Genomic DNA, 24649 nt, shown 5'->3' with positions numbered 1-24649 from the left:
CCAGGCATCATTGTTACACACATCCATCTACTCATGCACTAACCATGTACTCATCCATTCACTCAAGGACAACCCATGCACTCATCCAATCACCCAGTCACTAACATTGCACTCATCCATTTACTCAGGCACTACTTAAGCAGTCATCCATTCACCCTGGCTCTACCCATACACTCCTTCATTCACCCAGGCACTACCCATTCACTCACCAATCACCCAGGCACTATGCTTGCACTCATCTGATTATCCAGACAATAACTTGCACACATCCAATCACCCAGGCACTTCCCTTATACTCATCCATTCACTCAGGCACAATGCATGTGCTTATCCATTAATTCAGGCACTACCCAAGCACTCATCCAATGACCCAGGCACCATTGTTACACATCCATCTACGTATATATTAACCATGTACTCATCCATTCACTCAGGCACAACCCATGCACTCACCCAATCACCCAGGCATTAACATTGCACTCATCCATTTACTCAGTGTTGGTCACGGCCTCGTGGCGTGGCCCGTCTCTGTCCCTCAGAACCCTGCGAGCGTAGGCCTGCACCCTGAGCCCCTACGCAGCGTCCCCGTAAGAATAGCCTGCACCCAGCAGCCTGGTCGTCTCACCCCCGATGAGCCCGAACCCCCGCAAACCCACGACCAGGCCGCATGTCCCCGTCCCGCTCCCGGCTCCGAGCGCCTAGACCTGGCATGCCCCACAAGGCCCGGACGCCATCTTCCCTTCCCGACATCCCTGTCTCCTTGGGCCTAGCGTGACCCCGGCCCCAGCGAAACCCAGACTCCAAAGGCGCGCCAGTCCCAGCCGGGGGGTAAAGGGCTCCCCGAGTGAGATAAGCCAGGGAGTTTCGATGGCACCTCCGGCCTCCCCTGAGAGACTGGTATCTGTCACACCTTTGGGCCTCCCCTGTGGCCCAGTTTCGATCACCCCTCTGGCCTCCCCGAGGGCTGGCTCCAGACCCGCTGGGCGTCTGGGAATTCCCGGACCCATCTTTCAAAGGGATCAAAGAGCCAACCGCCGGACCTCGCCAACGACCAGCCCCCAGGGCTTGAGACCTCCGCCTGCGAGGGTCCGGAGATCAAAGAGCGAAAAGACTATAACTGGGCCCGCCCGACAACTAGCGGGCAGTTGTATCTTGGACCTGAAGCCCTGCTGATCTGATCGCGGCTGACCCTAAGAAGACTCATCTGGAACCATCGGAGCCCTGCTGACGCTGTCGCGGCTCAAGCTGAACTGAACCATCGGAGCCCTGCTGACGCTGTCGCGGCTCAAGCTGAACTGTAACCCTCGGAGCCCTGCTGACGCTGTCGCGGCTCAAGCTAAACTGAACCATCGGAGCCCTGCTGACGCTGTCGCGGCTCGACCTCTAAGACCATCGGAGCCCTGCTGACGCTGTCGCGGCTCGACCTCTAAGACCATCGGAGCCCTGCTGACGCTGTCGCGGCTCGTCCTCTTGTAACCATCGGAGCCCTGCTGACGCTGTCGCGGCTCGACCTCTGGATAACACCCGAGCCCTGCTGACGCTGTCGCGGCTCCTCACGAACTTCTCCAGATCGAGCCCTGCTGACCTCGTCGCGGCTCCAGGAGTACTCTGGTCCGGCTGGACCATCGAGATCACCATCACGACCGAGCAGACTCGACGTGGGCGAAGCAGCCAGTACGACCATCAACCCGTACCTCCCGGCTCAAGGATTGAGAGCTGTGCGTAGGGTACGCCTCATACTGTCCCAGAGACTAAAAGACTGTCCCGCTCCCCCCTTCCCGATTCCTCAACGACCTTGTGGTCCCTCGACCACTGTGTACATAAGAGTGCTTCCTTTGTTTATTTCTTATATAAAAGAACTTGTTACTTCAACCCAACGGTGTGGTGTCTGTTCGTAGTGTGGTGTGAGCTCAGTGTGTACGATCCTAGACTCGAAGTCCTCCCCGGTGAGGACCTCACGATAAGACTCGGCAAGTTCTGTGGGAGAGGTGGATCTTGGGGTGCCCGGGTGAGCATAACCTGGCCCTCGGAGATCGCCCCTTCTAATATTTGGTGGCAGCGTCGCGATAAGAACCTACGTCTAGGGATCGTACAGTACTGACACACTACTCGAACGAAGAGCAGCCATGAGCGTCACGGCCGACAAGACCACCTTCCAGATGGAGCTTCTGGGAGACTATTCGCACCGTGAGCTCAAGCAATTCTGCAAAGATCTCCGTATCCCATCAACGGGATTAAACACCAAAGAGGACCTTCAGCAAGCTCTAACAGCCAGGGTGGAGACCGGAGCCCAACCTCCAGCACCGACAGAAGCTGATGGAGGGGGAGCCCCCCTGATCGAAACCCACGCCCCACAGCAAGAAAGAGCAGAGTCCCCGACGCGGACTCACAGCACGGAGAGAGGTCTATCTCAAGAAGAGATGACCGACCGAGAACGCAACCGAAGCCACGAGCTAGAACTAGCCCGTTTAAAGATGGAGGTAGAACTCAAGCTGGCCGAGAAAAAGCTAGCCATCGAGCAGCTGCGGCTGCAAGGAGAACTGGAGGAGAAGAAACTCCAACGAGAACACGACGGAAAGAAGCTCCAGCTGGAGCACGAGCGCAGCGTATTGGAAATAGAACTAAAGGCCCGGAACGAAGGTAATAAAACAGCAGCGACCCGAGAGTCCGTTCCCCCGGTGGAACCCAAGGTCCACATCCCCAAGGATGTGGTCAAAGAATATTATAAAAATGACGACATACAGCAATGGTTCAAGGCCTACGAGGTCGCCATGACCTCTCACAGAGTTCCGCAGAAAGATTGGGGAGCCGGGCTGTGGGGACGATTCCTGAGTGAGGGGAGAGACACCCTACTCGACCTTCCATCTGCTGAACAGACCTCCTACAGCCACATGAAAGAAGCCCTCCTCACAAGGTACGGGCTCACCCCAGAAATGTACCGCCAACGCTTCCGAGAGTGCAAGAAGATCCCCGGCACCACCTGGGTGGAGTATGTCAATTTCTATAGCCGGGCCCTCGAGGGGTGGATCAAGGGCAGCAAGGTGTCCACCTTCGAGGGGCTCATTGACCTGATTGCGTATGAACATTTGTCCCTGAATTGCTTTGTGGAACTCCGACAGCACCTCCTGGACAGCAAGTTGGCTGACCCCCGGAAACTGGCCGTCGAGGCCGATCGCTGGGTGAGCACCCGAGTCCCCCGAGGGCCCGGGGGAGATTCTGGCGGAAATGAACAGGGGTCTTCCCGCCAGAGAGGAGGGGGGAACCAGAATAGACAGAGGGGATCCCAGGGAGGGTCCCCACGCAGTCCCCCCAGAAACCAGCCCAGCACCTTGCCTCCCACAGCGCGCGCAGGGTTTCCCCCAGCCAAACCAGGGCCCCGAGTCAGCCAAGCCTGCTACCATTGCCAGCAACCAGGGCACTATGCCAATGACCCCCGCTGCCCTTTGTTCAAGAAGCCTGCCGCTGCAGGGTCCCCAGCACGCCACATCACCTTAGTAGCCCTAGAAGAAGAGGAGGGAGAAGAGGAGTTCGAGGGAGCTGACCCCGCAGCCATGATGTTAGTCTCCCTGGGTGATAGAGAGATGGTCCCAGGAGCCCCCCTACCCGACAATACCGAGAAGTACCGACAGCAGGTGACTGTCAATGGCCATCACATAGGGGGGCTCCGAGACACGGGGGCCAGTATCACCGCCGTCAAACGGCATCTAGTAACCGAAGCCCAGATTGTTCCCCACATCTCCTGCAGGGTGATCGCAGCCGATAACTCCGTCCGCACCTGCCGGATAGCTCAAGTCCCGTTCGAGTGGGGGGGCGTCTCTGGGGAGTTACGAGTGGCAGTCCGCTCCGACATGCCCGTGGACTGCCTGCTCGGCAACGATCTAGAAAGCTCCCCATGGCAGCGGGTTGAGAAAAGGACACACCTGGAGATGGTGGGCCTGCCCGAATGGGCCTGTGTGAGTACCCGGTCGATGACCGCCCGAAGGGTCACCCCCGAAGGGGCAACCTTAGAGGCGGCACCAATGACCCCTGAGGACCCCGAGGTCCATGAACCCTCCGAAGCCCCTGAACTGTTCCCCGGGGAGAGCTTCCCCCCCGACGCAGGTCCCCTCGGCCCTAGCGTCGATTCGACCCCGAGCCTGGACGACCTTCCTGAGCTGGCCCAGTGGCGCCAAGAAGGAGGACCGTCCCGTGAAGAATTCTGCCTAGAGCAGACCTCCTGTCCATCCTTGGTTGGGCCGCGGCAGCAGGCCGCCGCCCAGGCCGCCGGTGACCAGTCCGGCTCCCACTTGGTATATTGGGAAAACGGCCTCTTATACAGCGAACAAAAGTCCGCCGAGCTAGGGTCCGGCCGAGTGCTGGTGGTCCCCCTACGCTTCCGCGGCTTTCTCCTGAACCTGGCCCATGACGTGGCCCTGGCGGGACACTTGGGACAAGACAAAACGTACCATCGCCTGGTCACCCACTTCTACTGGCCGGGCATGCGCTCCGATGTGGAGGCTCACTGTAAGTCCTGCCCCACGTGTCAGTCCAGCGGGAAGAGCGGCGGGAGGCGCAAGGCCCCCCTCCAGCCCTTCCCCGTGGTCAGTACCCCCTTTGAGATGGTGGGAATCGACATCGTGGGCCCCCTCGACCCCCAGACCTCCTTGGGGCACCGCTTTATCCTAGTGCTGGTGGACCATGCCACCCGCTACCCCGAAGCCATTCCCCTCCGGACGGTGACCGCCCCTGTAGTGGGGCGGGCCCTCATGGCCATCTTCTCCCGGGTGGGATTCCCCCGAGAAGTCGTCAGCGACCGAGGGACCAACTTCATCTCGAAATACATGAAGTCCCTCTGGCAGCAATGTGGGGTGACCTACAAGTTCACCACCCCATATCAACCCCAGGGGAACGAGCTGGTGGAACGCTTCAACCGGCCCCTCAAAGGGATGATCATGGGTCTCGAAGAGCCCCTGAGGCGTAAGTGGGACGTCCTCCTTCCCTGTCTCCTCTTCGCGTACCGCGAAGTCCCCCAGAAGTCCCTGGGGTTCAGCCCCTTCGAGCTGCTCTACGGGCACCCCGTCCGAGGACCCCTCAGTCTGGTCAAGGAAGGGTGGGAGACGGCGGCCCCTGAGCCTCCTCCAGATGTGTTTCGTTACATTCTGGCCCTCCGGAACCAGACGAGGAAGTTCAGAGAACTGGCCGAGGCGAACCTCGAGGCCAGTCAAGAAGAAATGAAACGGTGGTATGACCAAAATGCCACTCTGGTCGAGTTCCAGCTCGGACAGCGGGTCTGGGTGATGGCCCCCGTAGAGCCCTGTGCCCTGCAAGACAAGTGAACAGGGCCCTTCAAGGTGGTCGAACGCAAAAGTCAGGTGACCTACCTCATCGACGTAGAGTCCCCCAGGAACCCCTTGCGGGTCCTTCACGTGAACCGCCTCAAGCCCCACTTCGCCCGGTCCGAGTTGAGTTTGCTCCTCGCCACGGACGATGGGGAAGAAGAAGAAACGGAGCCCCTCCCCGATCCTCTGTCCACGGAAGAAAAAGATGGCTCCGTAGAGGGGGTGAGTCTCTCCTCCTCCCTCTCTTCCGGGCAGCGCGAGGACTGTCGCCAGTTGTTGGGACAGTTCTCGGACCTCTTCTCCCTCACCCCCGGCATCACCAGCTGGTGCGTCCACGACGTGGACACCGGAGACAGCCCTCCGGTACGGCACAGAGCCTACCGCGTCCCTGACCGAGTCCGGGCCTGTATCAAGGCCGAGGTATCGAAGATGTTGGCTCTCGGGGTGGTCGAAGCCTCTGACAGCCCATGGGCTAGCCCCGTGGTCCTGGTTCCGAAGGCAGCCGCCCCCGGTGCTGTTCCCAAGCTGAGGTTCTGCGTTGACTACCGCGGGCTCAACGCAGTCACCAGAACCGATGCTCACCCCATCCCCCGAGCCAACGAGCTTATCGATCGCCTCGGGGCTGCTCGCTTCCTAAGCACGCTCGACCTGACCAGTGGATACTGGCAGATCGCCCTCACCGAGGGAGCTAAGGAAAGATCCGCTTTTTCCACCCCGGATGGTCACTACCATTTCCAAGTGATGCCCTTCGGGATGAAGAACGCCCCCGCCACCTTCCAGAGGCTGGTTAACCAGGTACTGGCTGGGTTGGAAGAGTTCAGCGCTGCGTATCTGGACGATATCGCAGTGTACAGTTCCCACTGGCCCGAGCACCTCCAGCACCTCTGGGCGGTGCTGACCGCCCTGAGAAGGGCTGGTCTCACCATTAAGGCAAGCAAGTGCCAGATCGGACAAGGGTCCGTAATCTACCTCGGGCACCAGGTCGGCAGCGGCCTCGTAGCCCCCCTCCAGCCCAAGATCGATGCCATCGTGGCCTGGGAGGCCCCCACGACCCAGACGGAAGTGCGGGCGTTTCTAGGACTCACGGGGTACTATCGCCGGTTCATCAAAAATTACGGCAGCATCGTAGCCCCCCTCACGGAATTAACCTCCAAAAACCAGCCGAGGAAAGTCAGCTGGACCTCCGCCTGCCAAGGGGCGTTCGAGTTGTTGAAAGACGCTATGTGCACCGCCCCCATCCTGCAGGCCCCCGACTACTCACGAGAGTTTGTAGTCCAGACGGACGCGTCCGAGCATGGCATCGGAGCGGTCCTGTCCCAGGTGAACGAGAACGGCCTAGACCAACCAGTGGCATTTATTAGCCGGAGGCTACTCCCTCGCGAACAAAGGTGGAGCACCATCGAGCGGGAGGCCTTCGCGGTGGTTTGGGCCCTGAAGAAGCTGAGGCCCTACCTGTTCGGAACTCACTTCCGGGTCCAGACCGACCACCGACCCCTCCGGTGGCTAATGCAGATGAGAGGGGAGAATCCCAAATTGCTGCGCTGGTCCATCTCACTCCAGGGGATGGACTTCACTGCTGAGCACCGGCCTGGTGTTGACCACGCCAACGCAGACGGCCTGTCCCGATTCTTCCGCCTCAGCGTAGAGAACCCCCAAGAGGATGGGTAGTTCTCCCCGCCTTCAGCTGGGGGGGACGCGTGTTGGACCCGGCCTCGTGGCGTGGCCCGTCTCATTCATCCACTTACGCAGTACCCACGTACTCATCCATCACTCAGGCACTACACATACTCCCATCCATTCAGCCAGGCACTACTCATGCACATATCCAGGCACTGCCCTTGCACTAATCCATTCACTTACGCACAACGCATGTGCTCATCCATTTACTCAGACACTACCCTTTCACTCATCTATTCACCCAGGCACTACTCATGCACACTTCCAATTACTGTAGCACTGCCTTGCACTCATCTATTCACTCAAGCACAATGCATGTGCTCATCCATTCATTCAGGCACTACCCATGTGCTCATCCAAAGACCCAGGCATCATTGTTACACACATCCATCTACTCATGCACTAACCATGTACTCATCCATTCACTCAAGGACAACCCATGCACTCATCCAATCACCCAGTCACTAACATTGCACTCATCCATTTACTCAGGCACTACTTAAGCAGTCATCCATTCACCCTGGCTCTACCCATACACTCCTTCATTCACCCAGGCACTACCCATTCACTCACCAATCACCCAGGCACTATGCTTGCACTCATCTGATTATCCAGACAATAACTTGCACACATCCAATCACCCAGGCACTTCCCTTATACTCATCCATTCACTCAGGCACAATGCATGTGCTTATCCATTAATTCAGGCACAACCCAAGCACTCATCCAATGACCCAGGCACCATTGTTACACATCCATCTACGTATATATTAACTATGTACTCATCCATTCACTCAGGCACAACCCATGCACTCACCCAATCACCCAGGCATTAACATTGCACTCATCCATTTACTCAGTGTTGGACACGGCCTCGTGGCGTGGCCCGTCTCTGTCCCTCAGAACCCTGCGAGCGTAGGCCTGCACCCTGAGCCCCTGCGCAGCGTCCCCGTAAGAATAGCCTGCACCCAGCAGCCTGGTCGTCTCACCCCCGATGAGCCCGAACCCCCGTAAACCCACGACCAGGCCGCATGTCCCCGTCCCGCTCCCGGCTCCGAGCGCCTAGACCTGGCATGCCCCACAAGGCCCGGACGCCATCTTCCCTTCCCGACATCCCTGTCTCCTTGGGCCTAGTGTGACCCCGGCCCCAGCGAAACCCAGACTCCAAAGGCGCGCCAGTCCCAGCCGGGGGGTAAAGGGCTCCCGAGTGAGATAAGCCAGGGAGTTTCGATGGCACCTCCGGCCTCCCCTGAGAGACTGGTATCTGTCACACCTTTGGGCCTCCCCTGTGGCCCAGTTTCGATCACCCCTCTGGCCTCCCCGAGGTCTGGCTCCAGACCCGCTGGGCGTCTGGGAATTCCCGGACCCATCTTTCAAAGGGATCAAAGAGCCAACCGCCGGACCTCGCCAACGACCAGCCCCCAGGGCTTGAGACCTCCGCCTGCGAGGGTCCGGAGATCAAAGAGCGAAAAGACTATAACTGGGCCCGCCCGACAACTAGCGGGCAGTTGTATCTTGGACCTGAAGCCCTGCTGATCTGATCGCGGCTGACCCTAAGAAGACTCATCTGGAACCATCGGAGCCCTGCTGACGCTGTCGCGGCTCAAGCTGAACTGAACCATCGGAGCCCTGCTGACGCTGTTGCGGCTCAAGCTGAACTGTAACCCTCGGAGCCCTGCTGACGCTGTCGCGGCTCAAGCTAAACTGAACCATCGGAGCCCTGCTGACGCTGTCGCGGCTCGACCTCTAAGACCATCGGAGCCCTGCTGACGCTGTCGCGGCTCGACCTCTAAGACCATCGGAGCCCTGCTGACGCTGTCGCAGCTCGTCCTCTTGTAACCATCGGAGCCCTGCTGACGCTGTCGCGGCTCGACCTCTGGATAACACCCGAGCCCTGCTGACGCTGTCGCGGCTCCTCACAAACTTCTCCAGATCGAGCCCTGCTGACCTCGTCGCGGCTCCAGGAGTACTCTGGTCCGGCTGGACCATCGAGATCACCATCACGACCGAGCAGACTCGACGTGGGCGAAGCAGCCAGTACGACCATCATCCCGTACCTCCCGGCTCGAGGATTGAGAGCTGTGCGTAGGGTATGCCTCATACTGTCCCAGAGACTAAAAGACTGTCCCGCTCCCCCCTTCCCGATTCCTCATCGACCTTGTGGTCCCTCGACCACTGTGTACATAAGAGTGCTTCCTTTGTTTATTTCTTATATAAAAGAACTTGTTACTTCAACCCAACGGTGTGGTGTCTGTTCGTAGTGTGGTGTGAGCTCAGTGTGTACGATCCTAGACTCGAAGTCCTCCCCGGTGAGGACCTCACGATAAGACTCGGCAAGTTCTGTGGGAGAGGTGGATCTTGGGGTGCCCGGGTGAGCATAACTTGGCCCTCGGAGATCGCCCCTTCTAACACTCAGGCACTATTTAAGCACTCATCCATTCATCCTGGCTCTACCCATTCCCTTGTTCATTCACCCAGGAACTACCTATGCACTCATCCAATCAACCAGTCACTACCTTTGCACTCATCCATTAAGTCAGGCAGTACCCATGCACTCATTCATTCACTCATGCACTGCACATGCACACATTCGTTCACTCAGGCAGTACTAATGTACTCATCCAATCATATAGGCACTACCCATTTACTCATCCAATCACCAAGGTACTTAACTTATACTCATTTATTCAATCAGGTGGTATCCATGCAACCATCCAATCACCCAGACACTACTCTTGTACTCATCCACCTACTGATGCACTACCCATGCACTCAACCTATTACTCAGGAACTACCATTTAACTTATCCCTTCACCCAGGCACTACCCATGCATACATCCATTCACCCAGGCACTACTCTTGCATTCAGTCACCCAGGTGCTACCCATGCACTCATTCATTCACAGCCTCTATCCATGCACTCATCCTTTAGCTCAGGCACTGCCTTTGCAAACATTTATTCACTCAAACACTACATGTGCACTCATCTATTCACTCAGGCACTACCCATACACTCATCCATTCACCCAGGCACTACCCATGCACTCATTCAAACACCCAATCACTACCTTTGCACTCATCTATTAACTCAGGCAGTACCCATACATTCATTCATTCACTCATGCACTGCTCGTGCGCACATTCTTTCACTCAGGCAGTACTAATGTACTCATCCAATCATCCAGGCACTACCCATTACGGACCTTACTGACCTTACACTCATCCATTCAATGATATGGTATCCATGCATCATCCAATCACCCAGGCACCACTCTTGCACTCATGCAGTCACCCTGGCAGTACCCATGCACTCAACCAATCACTCAGACACTACCCATGCACTCACCCAATCACCCAGACACTTCCCTAGCTCTCATCCACTCACCCAGGCACCGCCTTTGCAGTCATTCATTTACCCAGCCATTATCCATGCACTCAACAATGCACAAAGGCACCAGCCTTGCACATATCCATTTACCCAGGCACTACCCTTGCGCTCATCATTCACTCTGGCACCACCCATGCAATCATCCATTCACTCGGGCACTACCCATGTACATATCCAATGACCCAGGCAATACCCTTGCACACATCCATTAACTCAGTAACTATGCATGCGCTCATCCATTTACTCAGGGACAACCTATGTGCTCATACAATGACCCAGGCACTACCCTTGCGCTCATCATTCACTCTGGCACCACCCATGCAATTATCCATTCACTCGGGCACTACCCATGTACACATCCAATTACCCAGACACTATCCTTGCACTCATTCATTTAGTGATGCGCTACCAATGCAGTCATGCAACCGTCCAGGTGCTGCTCTTGCATGCAACCTTTCACTAAACAGCAGTAACCATGCACTCATCCAATCACCCAGGGACTAACTTTGCATTCATTCAATTCACTCAGGCTCTACCCATGCACTCCTCCATTCAATCAGGCACTACTCATGCTCTCATCCATTCACCTGGGCACTACCCAGCACACATCCAATTACCCAGGCACTAACCTTGCACTCATCCAGGCATTCAAGAACAATGCATACGCTCATTCATTCACTCAGGCACTACCCATGCCCTCATCCAATGACCCAGGCACTAATGTTGAACTCATCCATCCACTCACATAATACCTATGTACTCATCCTTTTACTCAGGCACTACCTAGTCACTGATCTATTCATCCAGGTACTACCAATGTACACATCCTATCACCCAGGCACTAACCTTGCACGTATGCATTCACCCAGGCACTACCAATGCACTCATTCAATCACCCAGGCTCTACACATACACTCAATCATTCACTGAGGCACTATCCATGTATTCACCAATCACACAGGCGCTACACTTGCACTCATCTGATTACCCAGGCACTACCTTGCATTCATCCAATTACACAGGCACTAACCTTGCACTCATCCAGTCATTTAAGAACAATGCATATGCTCATTCATTCACTCAGGCACTACCCATGCACTCATCCAATGACCCAGGCACTAATGTTGAACTCATCCATCCACTCATGCACTACCCATGTACTCATCCTTTTACTCAGGCACTTACTATTCACTCAACTATTCATCCAGGTACTACCAATGCACACATCTTATCACCCAGGCACTAACCTTGCACTCATGCATTCACCCAGGCACTACCCATGCACTCATCCAATCACCCAGGCTCTACACATACACTCATTCATTCACCGAGGCACTATCCATGCACTCACCAATCACACAGGCGCTACGCTTGGACTCATCCGATTACCCAGGCACTACCTTGCATTCATCCAATCTCTCAGGTACTATCCTTGCACTCAACCATTCTCTCAGGCACTATCCATCCATTTACTCCAGCACTACCCATTCACTCATCCATTCACCCAGGCACTACCCATGCACACATCGAATCATTGAGGCACAACCCTTGCACTCATCTATCCACTCAGGCACTACCCATGCACACATCGAATCATTGAGACACTACCCTCACACTCATCCATCCACTCAGGCATGACGCATGTGTTTTTCTATTCACTCAGGCACTACCCATGCACTCATCTAATGACCCAGGCACTACCCTCACGCTTATCCATTCACCAAGGCTCTACCTATGCACTCCTCCATTCAGTCAGGCACTACTCATGCACTCATCCATTCACCCAGGCACTACCCAGGCACACATCCATTCACCCAGTCACTACATTTGTACTCATCGATTCACTCAGGCAGCAGCCATGCACTCATCCATTCACTCAGGCACTACTCATATACACATAAAATCACCCAGGCACTACTCTTGCAATTATCCATTCACTGAAGAACAATGCATGCACTCATCCATTCACTCAAGCACTACCCATGTGCTCATCCAATGACCCAGGCACTAATGTTGAACTCATCCATCCACTCACACACTCCCGAAGTACTCATCCATTTACGCAGGCACTACCTATTCACTCATCTATTCATCCAGGTACTACAAATGCACACATCCTATCACCCAGGCATAACCCTGCACTCATACATTCACCCAGGCACTACCCATGCACACATCCATTCACCCAGTCACTACATTTGTACTCATCGATTCACTCAGGCAGCAGCCATGCACTCATCCATTCACTCAGGCACTACTCATATACACATAAAATCACCCAGGCACTACTCTTGCAATTATCCATTCACTGAAGAACAATGCATGCACTCATCCATTCACTCAAGCACTACCCATGTGCTCATCCAATGACCCAGGCACTAATGTTGAACTCATCCATCCACTCACACACTCCCGAAGTACTCATCCATTTACGCAGGCACTACCTATTCACTCATCTATTCATCCAGGTACTACAAATGCACACATCCTATCACCCAGGCATAACCCTGCACTCATACATTCACCCAGGCACTACCCATGCACTCATCCAAGCCCCCAGGCTCTACACATACACTCATTTATTCACTGAGGCACTATGCATGCACTCAGCAATCACACAGGTGCTACGCTTGCACTCATCTGATTACCTAGGCACTACCTTGCATTCAAGTCAAGTCAAAAAGGCTTTATTTCGATAAAAATTATCATAAAAGCTTCACAGTAAAAGTATATAAGTTCATTTGTTTTAAAAGAAAAGAAGGAAGATACAGCAATTTAATTGCATTTAACTTTAAAAGTCTTAGTTTTCAGATAAAAGAAGCATATCATAAGTGATTGATTAAAAAAAGAATTAAACATTTTCTTTAAGCCTTTTGCTTCTAATGCACCAGGCCCAAGATAAAATTTTTGAAAGGGTACACACATACAGTGGGCGAGAGTCCGACATAAGAATGCGTAATGCCTCAATGTGGTGCCTGGTCCCTAACAAGCGGCACAATTGCTTAAGCCATCTTCTTCTTGGTTGGGCATACTCCTGGCACTCAAACAGAAAATGTGCCACTGTCTCTTGTCTAGATATGCAAGTGGGGCAAAACTCAGTAGTCTGTGCTGGCGGTTTCCACCGAGATGTAAAGGCATGCAGAGGAAGAGTCCCAGTTCTGAATTTAAAATAAAGGGTCCTATCCAGTGGTTTCTCAATGATATCCAAGTAGAGTTCCCGGATTGGTAAGTCTTTAAATTTCAAAAAATCCTCCGCAAATCTACCCAATGTGAGATTAGTACTCCGTTGAGTCAAAATCCAATTCCAGTACAGACTCTTAAGTGTTGCCTTTGGTGGAGAAGACCTATTTGCCCAAGCTTCACTTAGGCCCAAGTTGCACAAGAGGGATTTCATGTCTCTCAACCATTTTATTCTGTGCCACCCTGGTAATGACATTATTTCAGAGAGCCCTTTCGCATATTTGGCAAGCTCCGGGACTCGCCACAGCCGGGCCCATAAAAGTAAGGGCCGAAATTCTGCTAAATCTCCAATGGGTCGGCAACCTAGATCGAGCATTAATGGGGCCATGGGAGTACCTTGGGAAAGTGACATGATGGCCCTGCAAAACTTCCTCTCAGATCTTGACAATTCACTGGTATTGCTTGAGCCCCATTGCTCTGCCCCATAGAGAGCAGAGCTAACTCCCCTTGCTGTATAAATTTCAATGACAGGGGCTATGGGTCTAATAGCACAAGAGCGCTGCTCCTTCAGGAGAGCCCCTGTTACCCTCTTATGGGCTAACAGCATTTTGTCTAGGTGGGGAGCCCACTGCATATAGTGCAACAAGCGGATGCCTAGGTAATCAAATACATCTACCCTCCCCAAAGGTACAGTGTTCAACTTTGGGGGACGTACAGGTTTTTTTGGGGAATTCATCACAAGATATTTCGTTTTGTCGGTATTGATTACCAGGCCCCGTTCTGCACAAAAGGTCTGAAAGTTGTTGAGGAGTTTTTGGAGACCCATAGGTGATTTAGATAGCAAGAGCGTATCATCCGCAAAGAGAAGGGTGGGGATACGCTCCCCCGCCAGGGATGGTTCATCTGAAGGATCTTTCAGCAGGTGCTCGACCACTCCGTTGATATACAGGGAGAAAAGGGTGGGAGCTAGAACACATCCCTGACGAACCCCTCTCTCTACCGGGATACTGCTGGTTTTCTCTCCCTCAGTGCCCCATCTTATCTGGGCAAAACTATTCTCGTGAAGCCTTACGAGTAATGATAAAATGTAGTGAGGTTTCCCCATGTCAGCAAGGACTCTCCAGAGAGTCTCCCTGGGTACAAGGTCAAAGGCAGTCTTTAAATCGATAAATGCGAGATAAAGACTGCCTTTGCCTATGATCACCACCTTCCAATACACTAACATCAATCTGAAGGCTTGTTCTATTGTGCCGGTACCTTCTCTAAATCCGGCCTGGTAGTCAGACAGGATGTTATTTTCATTAATCCATTCCAATATTCTAACCAGCATTACCTTACCGACTACCTTTTGGATTATGTCCAACAAGCTTATAGGTCTATAATTCGACGGGTCGTCCCTAGCACCTTTTTTAAAGATAAGGACGACCTCCGCCCCTTTCCAGGATGTGGGAATCGGTGCACCCCTACAGATAGCAGTGTGCAGGCAGTGAATACGTTTCCCCCATTTCGGGATGTCTGAACGCAGCAGGTCCCCGGGAATACCGCCCGGACCGGCCGCCTTTTGGGGCATAATGGTACTAATGGCATACTCTACTTCTTTTATTGAGAAGTCGGGATCTACTAGGTCTGCCTCCCAATCCTTTTGTGACATAATAGTACCAGTAGCGTGCTCAAGTCTTTTTGTCGAACGGTCGGGGTTTATTGGAGCCACCTCCCAGCCCTGATCAACCTTGGGAATATCTATGATGTTATGTCCGGATTGGCGGGTGTATAATTTGGAGAAGTGGTTGACCCACACTTGGCTAGAGATGTTACATGTTATGAGGTCACTATCTGGTCTGTTTCTGGTTCTGATTGTATCCCAGAAACGTCTTGAGTCTTTATTAGTGCTTGCCTCTTTCAGAATACGCCAATACTCTTCTTCCCACTCCTTTTTTGCACTTGTCAATATTCTCTTGTGCTCTTTCCTGGCTCCCTGTATCAGGGCTTGTGATTTGCCTTTGACAGTCTCAATCAAAAGAGATTTTGCATGCCTGCATGCAGATGTGTACCAATCATGCTTGCCCCTGGAGTTCCGGGTTACCATGTTCCTGCCCACACGCACCTTTTTCAGGAATATGTCCCCCATGGTCCTAAGTGTGTCCTCAAAGATAGGTGTTACCCTTTCAGTTAGCAAGGCCGGATTGGTAGTATCCAATTCCGTTTGTGAAGCCATAAGCAATTCATTAATAATGTTAAGTTTAGCTTCATCAGCTGAAATTTTATTCCACTTCAAGCGTCTCCCACAGGAGGAAACAGAAAGTTTGTGCGCTCGTTTAGGGGGCATTTCCTCTAATTTATTGGGCCAAGGAGTTTTAAGAGATAAGGAAAGCGAATTATGATCGCTTTCTACAGAAGGTAAAACTACCATATCCTGCACGAATCCCCATAATATAAAATCTAGCAAAATATAGTCAATCCTCGAAGTGTGATTGGCTCTATTGAATGTGGCAGCACCCATGGGGTCTGAGATTGTACGACTGTTTGTGGCTCTTAGGCTAAACTCCAATGTCAGAGCATTTAACTGGATCGCACTTTGGGACCATCTTTTAATCGGGGGAATAGTTAGGGCTGGAATACCCCTTCTGATGTCATCCTCGCCCAGGTCCAGGATATCATCTGTTGAGAGTGGCTCATAGGTGCAATTAAAATCTCCCGCAACTAAGATTTGGGCGCCCTCAATGTTTTCTCTAAGTTCTGCTTCAAGGGTGGTTACTATCGGAGACATAGACTTATGTTTGGTACCTCTGATATATATATTAAACAAATCGAGGGTTAACCCCCTACTGGGACCTCTCAAGGAAATTCCTAGAATATCAGGGCTATTGATCTGCTTGGGTATTATACGGCAATTAAGGGAAATGCTTACCCAGATGAGAAGGCCCCCCGAAGGGCGTCCCTTCCCATTTCTAGGTTTTACTGCGGGCACAAAATGTGTGACATAGCCAACACGATGGAGTGGTTCTAGGCTCCAAGACTCCTGGAACAAACAGATCTTGTGCGCCTCCACCAGAGCATTCCACTCGGGTGAACCCAATTTCCTGTTAATGCCAGCCAGGTTCCAACTAAGAATCATTAACAAACCCTTGGGGTCATAACCATTACTGTTATGAGGGCCCGGACATTCAATTGAGGGCAAAGACACAGTTAAAGGTGTGGACTGAACATTATTAGACACTAATTCAGAGGTAGCGTGGTGGCATAAAGCTGAAATTTCCGTCATTATGTGCCCTACCTCATCTAATCTCGTGTCAGATAGTGGAGTGCTGGTTTCCTCAAGTGTAAGTCAGTCCACCTCGTCCAGTGCACAGAACCTATTCCAATGCGCGTGCTGGGATAAAAAAGGATCATAATCTAGGGTACCTTGCCAGGGCATTTGCCATTGTTGGAATCTATGCTGGGGGGCTAGGTGATAGGCCCTACTCACAGGTATTCTATTTCTCTGCATTTGTCTTTGGGGTATGGTCAGGTAGAAATATGAAGGATGTAAGGGGTGGATTTGTGTATTAGTTCCGCTAGGGGGTGCATTACATATGTAATTCACTACAGCCGTATCTCTGAAAATGATGGTTATAATGTCCCCTGCTATTGTTTTTATACTTATACCTATCCATTCCCCTCTTCTAACCGTAAGAATTTCCCCAGAAATATTTGGAGGTAAAGGTCTATTTAACTGTAACCACTGCGCACATTTGTTTTTTTGTTCAATTTGTGTTTCCTTTTTTCCCTCTTTCAGGGGTGGCACTCCTGTCAATACAACCACAAAAGGCAAAGCTTCCGGCGGAAGGTTGATTGTCTGGAAGCGAGCCAACCTTGCCCTTTTCGGTTGATTTTTTAATAGGGGAGTGTCTGCACTTGTACTTTCTTTAGATTTTTGGCCAGATTTATTGTCTGAGGCAGGGAGATTTCCATTTCCTTTTTTCGATTGGACCTGTGGGATGATACTAGATGCACTGGGATTCAGGGGTGTAGGGGCTTTCTTCGCAGTTGGAATGTTATTTTGCATAGCTTCCTTAGGTCTATTGACTGTGGATTGGTTAGCTGATGTTACCTTATCTTTTGGTGTATTGTTAGTAGTGCCCCCTTTTAATCCCCCTTTTATTAATATGCCATCATTTCCCACTTGCCTAGTGGAACCCATCCCTTTGTTGTTTATTAGGGATGTTAGTCTGTCGATTTTTGACATAAGTGGTTTAATGTGGGCAATGATCGTATCTTCAAGGTCTGCCTTGAGATCGGCAACCATATTTGCCACCCAACAAGGTATTCCTGGTGCAGGGTTGGTGATTGGAGCTACTAAGTTGTGATTTCGCGTGTTATTTTTGCCCTTTTTTTTCTTATGTACACGAGCTTCACTGGCTATTTTTGGCTCTATGTTGCTTGAGTTCACCTTCTCCCCACCCCACGAAATACTTAAATTGGGCTGAGTATTTTCTATGTCCCCTATTATCTCAGTGGGGGCCTGAGCACACGGGAGCTCGGCGAAAGAGGAGGTGACACCGAGACTTAGGTCTAGATCATCAGTAACATCTATAGTGGCTACTAGAGGAACATCTACTACATCTTGTGAGTCTTGGGCAATTGTCGTCGGTGGTAAAGACATCCTCCTTTCTGTGTTCGCTATAGCGGTAGATACTTCCCCTATGGTCTGTTTCAACATTATATCAATCGCAGTAAGTCTGGAGACAGGTTGAGGGATCACCACCTTCTGTTTAGTATTTGACCTTAGGGTGGGCATCCTAGTAGTTTTGGTTACCTTCCTCATGTTACTCGAGTTCAAAAATGTATAAAAAGTACTTAATAACTGTCTGTATTTAGATGATATAGGAGATACTCCACTCACGTTAAGTAAGGTTGAATCAGATCATAAGATGATCCAAAAAATATGTAAGTACCTTCTACATTGCAGGAGTGAGGTTAGGGGGGTGGCCCAGCCCAGCCTCCTCTGGCCTCGGAGGGCCGTAGAGGGCCCGCCTTTTGCCCGGGCTTTGCCCGGCGCTCCCGCGACGTGGGTGTGGTGCCTTGAATTAAAGCGCCGCCTGGCGCGCTGTTTGTGGATCTCCCTTCCGGTCCCGGGGCAAGGGCAGCTGGGGAATGTAGTCTTTTGCCCTCCCGCTCTCCCTCACACGGCGGCTGCTGATGGTCTTCAGCGGCGGAGGGGGAGCGGAATACCCACGCAGGTCCGAGGTCCAGGTTAAGGAAAGAAAACGGTGAGCCACAAAGGGTTGCAGAAAGGATATGACCCTCGCTCCACCGGTGTGGTGCCTTGAATTTAGGCGCCACCTGGCGCGCTGTTTGTGGATCTCCCTTCCGGTCCCGGGGCAGGGGCAGCTGGGGAATGTAGTCTTTTGCCCTCTCGCTCTCCCTCACACGGCGGCTGCTGATGGTCTGCAGAGGCGGAGGGGGAGCGGAATACCCACGCAGGTCCGAGGTCCGAGGTCCGAGGTCCGAGGTCCAGGTTAAGGAAAGAAAACGGTGAGCCACAAAGGGTTGCAGAAAGGATATGACCCTCGCTCCACCGGTGTGGTGCCTTGAATTTAAGCGCCGCCTGGAGCGCTGTTTGTGGATCTCCCTTCCGGTCCCGGGGCAAGGGCAGCTGGGGAATGTAGTCTTTTGCCCTCTCGCTTGCCCTCACACGGCGGCTGCTGATGGTCTGCAGCGGCGGAGGGGGAGCGGAATACCCACGCAGGTCCGAGGTCTGAGGTCCAGGTTAAGGAAAGAAAACGGTGAGCCACAAAGGGTTGCAGAAAGGATATGACCCTCGCTCCACCGGTGTGGTGCCTTGAATTTAAGCGCCGCCTGGCGCGCTGTTTGTGGATCTCCCTTCCGGTCCCTGGGGAATGTAGTCTTTTGCCCTCTCGCTCTCCCTCACACGGCGGCTGCTGATGGTCTGCAGCGGCGGAGGGGGAGCGGAATACCCACGCAGGTCCGAGGTCCGAGGTCCAGGTTAAGGAAAGAAAACGGGTAGCCACAAATGGTTGCAGAAAGGATATGTCCCTTTTTCAATGCAATAGGTCTCGCGTAAATGTGAATCCTATTGCTTTGCAAATGCTTGTTTTTTAAAAGAGATCCTACCTTGCATTCATCCAATCCCTCAGGTACTATCCTTGCACTCAACCATTCTCTCAGGCACTAGCCATTCCATTTACTTCAGCACTACCCATTCATTCATCCATTCACCCAGGCACTACCTATGCACACATCCAATCATCCAAGTGCTACCCATAGACTCATCCATTTACCCAGGCACTACCCATGCACATCGAATCACCGAGGCACTACCCTTGCACTCAACCATTCACTCAGGCATGATGCATGTGTTTTTCTATTTACTCAGGCACTATCCATGTGCTCATCTGATAACCCAGGTACTACCATCACACTTATCCATTCACCCAGGCTCTACCAATGCACTCCTCCATTCAGTCAGGCAATACTCATGCACTCATCCATTCACCCAGGCACTACCCAGGCACATATCCATTCACCCAGTCACTACATTTGTACTCATCTATTCATACAGGCAATATCCATGCACTCATCCATTCACTCAGGAACTACTCATATACACATAAAATCACCCAGGCACTACTCTTGCAATCATCTATTCACCGAAGAAGAATGCATGCACTCATCCATTCACTCAAGCACTACCCATGCCCTCATCCAATGACCCAGTCACTAACATTGCATTCATCCATCCAGTCATGCACTACCCAAGTACTCATTCATTCACTCAGGCACTGCCAATTCACTTATCTATTCATTCTGGCACTACCAATTCACACAACCATTCACCTAAGCACTACTCTTGCAGTCACCCATTCACCAAGGCACTGCCCATGCACTACTTGATTTACCTAAGCACTACCCATGAACACATCCAGTCTCCCAGGCACTACCCATGAACTTATTCATTCACCCAGCCTTTACCCATGCACTCCTCCATTCATTCAGGCACTACTTTTACAAACATCCATTCACTCAGGCAATACACATGCACTCATCTATTCACTCAGGTACTACCCATGCATTCATCTGTTTACCCAGGCACTATCCATGCACTCATCCAATCATCCACCCAGTACCTTTGCACACATCTGTTCACTCAAGCAGTACCCATGCACTCAGCCATTCACTCATGCACTACCCATGAACTCAGCTATTCACTAAGGCACTACGCATGCATTCATCCATCCACCCAGGCACTACCCATGCACTCATCCATTCCCTCAGGTACTACCCATGTATTCATCCATTCACCCAGGCGGTACCCATGCACATATCTAATCACCAAGGCTCTAACTTTGCACTCATCCATTTACTCAGGGAGTACCCATGCACTCATTCAATGACCCAATCCCTACCCATGTACTCATCCAATGATCCAGGCAGTACAGTTGCCCTCATCCATTTACTTATGCAGTACCCATGTACTTATCCATTCACTCAGGTCCTACCTATGCATACATCCAATCACCCAGGCACTACCCTTGCACTCATGAAATCTCCCAGGAGCTATTCGTGCACTCATACATCTACTCACATAGTACCCATGCACTCATCCATTCACTCAGCCATGACCTATTCATACATCCATTCACCCAAGCACTACCCAGGCACACGTCAAATGACCCAGGCACTATCCTTGCACTCATCCATTTACCTAGGCACTACCCATGCACTCATGTATTTACCCAGCCAATATCCATGAATTCTTACATTCACTCAGGTACTACCCATGCACACATCCAATCACCCAGGCACTACCAGTGCACTCATGCAATCACCCAGGCACTACCCCTGCACTAATCCCATCACATAGGCACTACCCATGCACTCATCCATTCAATAAGGTGCTATCCATGCAATCATTCAATAACCAAGGAACTATTTGTGCACTCATGTATCTACTCAGGCACTACCCATGCATGCATCCATTCACCCAGGCATTACCAATGCACATATATAATTACCCAGGCATTATCCTTGCACTCATCCATTCACCCAGGCACTATCCCTGCACTAATCCCATCACCTTGGTACTACCCATGCACTCATTCATTCACCCAGCCATTATCCATGCATGCTTCTGTTCACTCAGGCACTACCCTTGCTCCCATCCTTTCATTGAGGTACTACGCATGCACTCATCCATTTACTTAGGCATTACCCATGCACTCATCCATTCACCTAGGCCTTACCCATGCACACATCTAATCACCAAGTCCATAACTTTGCACTTACCCATTCACTCATCCAATGACCCGGTCACTACCCATGCACTCATACAATGACCCAGGCACTACAGTTGCACTCATCCATTCACTCACACTGTGCCCATGCACTCAACCATTCACTCAGGCACTACCCAACCCGTGAGGCACTACCCACACACTCATGCGATCACCCAGGTACTTTCCATGCACTCATTGAATACCCCAAACACTACCCTTGTACTTATCCATTCAATGAGGTGCAACCCATGCACCCATTCAATCACCCAGGTGCTATTCTTGCACTAATCCATTAACCCAGGCATGCCTCATGGACACATCCAATCACCCAGGCACTACCCCCACACTAATCCCATCACCTAGGTACTATCTATGCCCTCATCCATTCAATAAGGCACTGACCATGCACTCAACCAATCACCAAGGAGCTATTCTTGCACTCATTCATCTACTCAGGCACTACCCACGTATGCATCCATTCACCCAGGCACTACCGATGCACACATCTAATTACCCAGGCACTATCCTTGCACTCATCCATTTACCTAGGCACTATCCATGCACTCATTCATTCACCCAGCCATTATCCATGCACTTTTCCATTCACTCAGGCACTACCGTTGCTCTCATCTATTCACTGAGGTACTACCCATGCACTCATCCATTCGATAAGGCACTACCCATGCACTCATCCATTCACCAAGCAGTACCCATGCACACATCTAATCACCAAGTCCATAACTTTACACTCATCCATTCACTCAGGCAGTACCCATGCACTCATCCAATGACCCAGTCACTACCCATGCACTCATCCAATGACCCAGGCCCTACAGTTGCACTCATCTATTCACTCACGCAGTGCCCTGGTAGTCATCCATTCACTCAGGCACCACCCATGCGCTCATTCAATCAGTCAGGCACTACCCAAGCACTCATGTGACCACCCAGGTTCTTTCCATGCACTCATCAAATACCCCAAGCACTACCCTTGCACTTATCCTTTCAATGAGGTGCTACCCAGGCACCCATTCAATCACCCAGGGGAGATTTTTGCACTAATCCATTAATCTAGGCACTACCCATGCACACATCCAATCACCCAGGCACTACCCATGCACTCATCCATTCACTCAGGTACTACCCATGTATTCATCCATTCACCCAGGTGGTACCCATGCACATATCTAATCACCAAGTCTCTAACTTTGCACTCATCCATTTACTCAGGGAGTACCCATGCACTCATTCAATGACCCAATCCCTACCCATGTACTCATCCAATGATCCAGGCAGTACAGTTGCCCTCATCCATTTACTTAAGCAGTACCCATGTACTTATCCATTCACTCAGGTACTACCTATGCATACATCCAATCACCCAAGCACTACCCTTGCACCCATGAAATCTCCCAGGAGCCATTCTTGCACTCATACATCTACTCACATAGTACCCATGCACTCATCCATTCACTCAGTGATGCCCTATTCATACATCCATTCACCCAGGCACTCCCCAGGCACACATCCAACGACCCAGGCACTATCCTTGCACTCATCCGTTTACCTAGGCACTATCCATGCACTCATTTATTTACTCAGACAATATCCATGCATTCTTTCATTCACTCAGGTACTACCCATGCACACATCCAATCACCCAGGCACTACCCTTGCACTCATGAAATCACCCAGGCACTACCCCTGCACTAATCCCATCACCTAGGCACTACCCATGCACTCATCCATTCAATAAGGTGCTATCCATGCAATCATTCAATCCCCAAGGAACTATTCTTGCACTCATTTATCTACTCAGGCACTACCCATGCATGCATCCATTCACCCAGGCACTACCGATGCACATATCTAATTACCCAGGCATTATCCTTGCACTCATCCATTCACCCAGGCAATATCTCTGCACTAATCCCATCACCTAGGCACTACCCATGCACTCATCCATTCAATAAGGTGCTATCCATGCAATCATTCAAACACCAAGGAACTATTCTTGCACTCATTTATCTACTCAGGCACTACCCATGCACGCATCCATTCACCCAGGCACTACCGATGCACATATCTAATTACCTAGCCACTACCCATGCCCTCATCCATTCAATAAGGTGCTACTCTTGAACACATCCATCCACTCAGCCATTACTCATGCATGCATCCATTCACTCAGGCACTACCCAGGCACACATCCAATCACCTAGGCACTATGCTTGCACTCATCCATTCACCAAGGCACTAGCCATGCACTCATTCATTTACACAGCCAATATCCATGTACTCTTCCATTCACCCAGGTACTATACATACACACATCCAATCACACAGGCACTACCCTTGCACTCATTCAATCACCCAGGCACTACCCCAGCACTAATCCCATTACCTAGACAAAACCCATGCACTCATACATTCAATAAGGTGCTACCCATGCACTCATTCAATCACCAAGGAGCTATTCTTGCACTCAATCATCCACTCATGGAGTACCCATGCAGTCATCAATTAACTCAGGTATTTCCCATGTATAAACCATTCACCCAGGCACTATCCCTGCACTAATCTCATCACCTAGGTACTACCCATGCACTCATTCATTCACCCAGCCATTATCCATGCATGCTTCTGTTCACTCAACACTACCCTTGCTCCCATCCATTCACTGAGGCACTACGCATGCACTCATCCATTTACTTAGGCATTACCCATGCACTCATCCATTCACCTAGGCACTACCCATGCACACATCTAATCACCAAGTCCATAACTTTGCACTTACCCATTCACTCAGG

Source organism: Lissotriton helveticus, chromosome 8, assembly GCF_964261635.1.
Source record: "Lissotriton helveticus chromosome 8, aLisHel1.1, whole genome shotgun sequence".
Classification (NCBI taxonomy): Eukaryota; Metazoa; Chordata; class Amphibia; order Caudata; family Salamandridae; genus Lissotriton; species Lissotriton helveticus.
The sequence above is the reverse complement of the archived record's forward strand: the minus strand, read 5'-3'. Positions refer to the sequence as shown.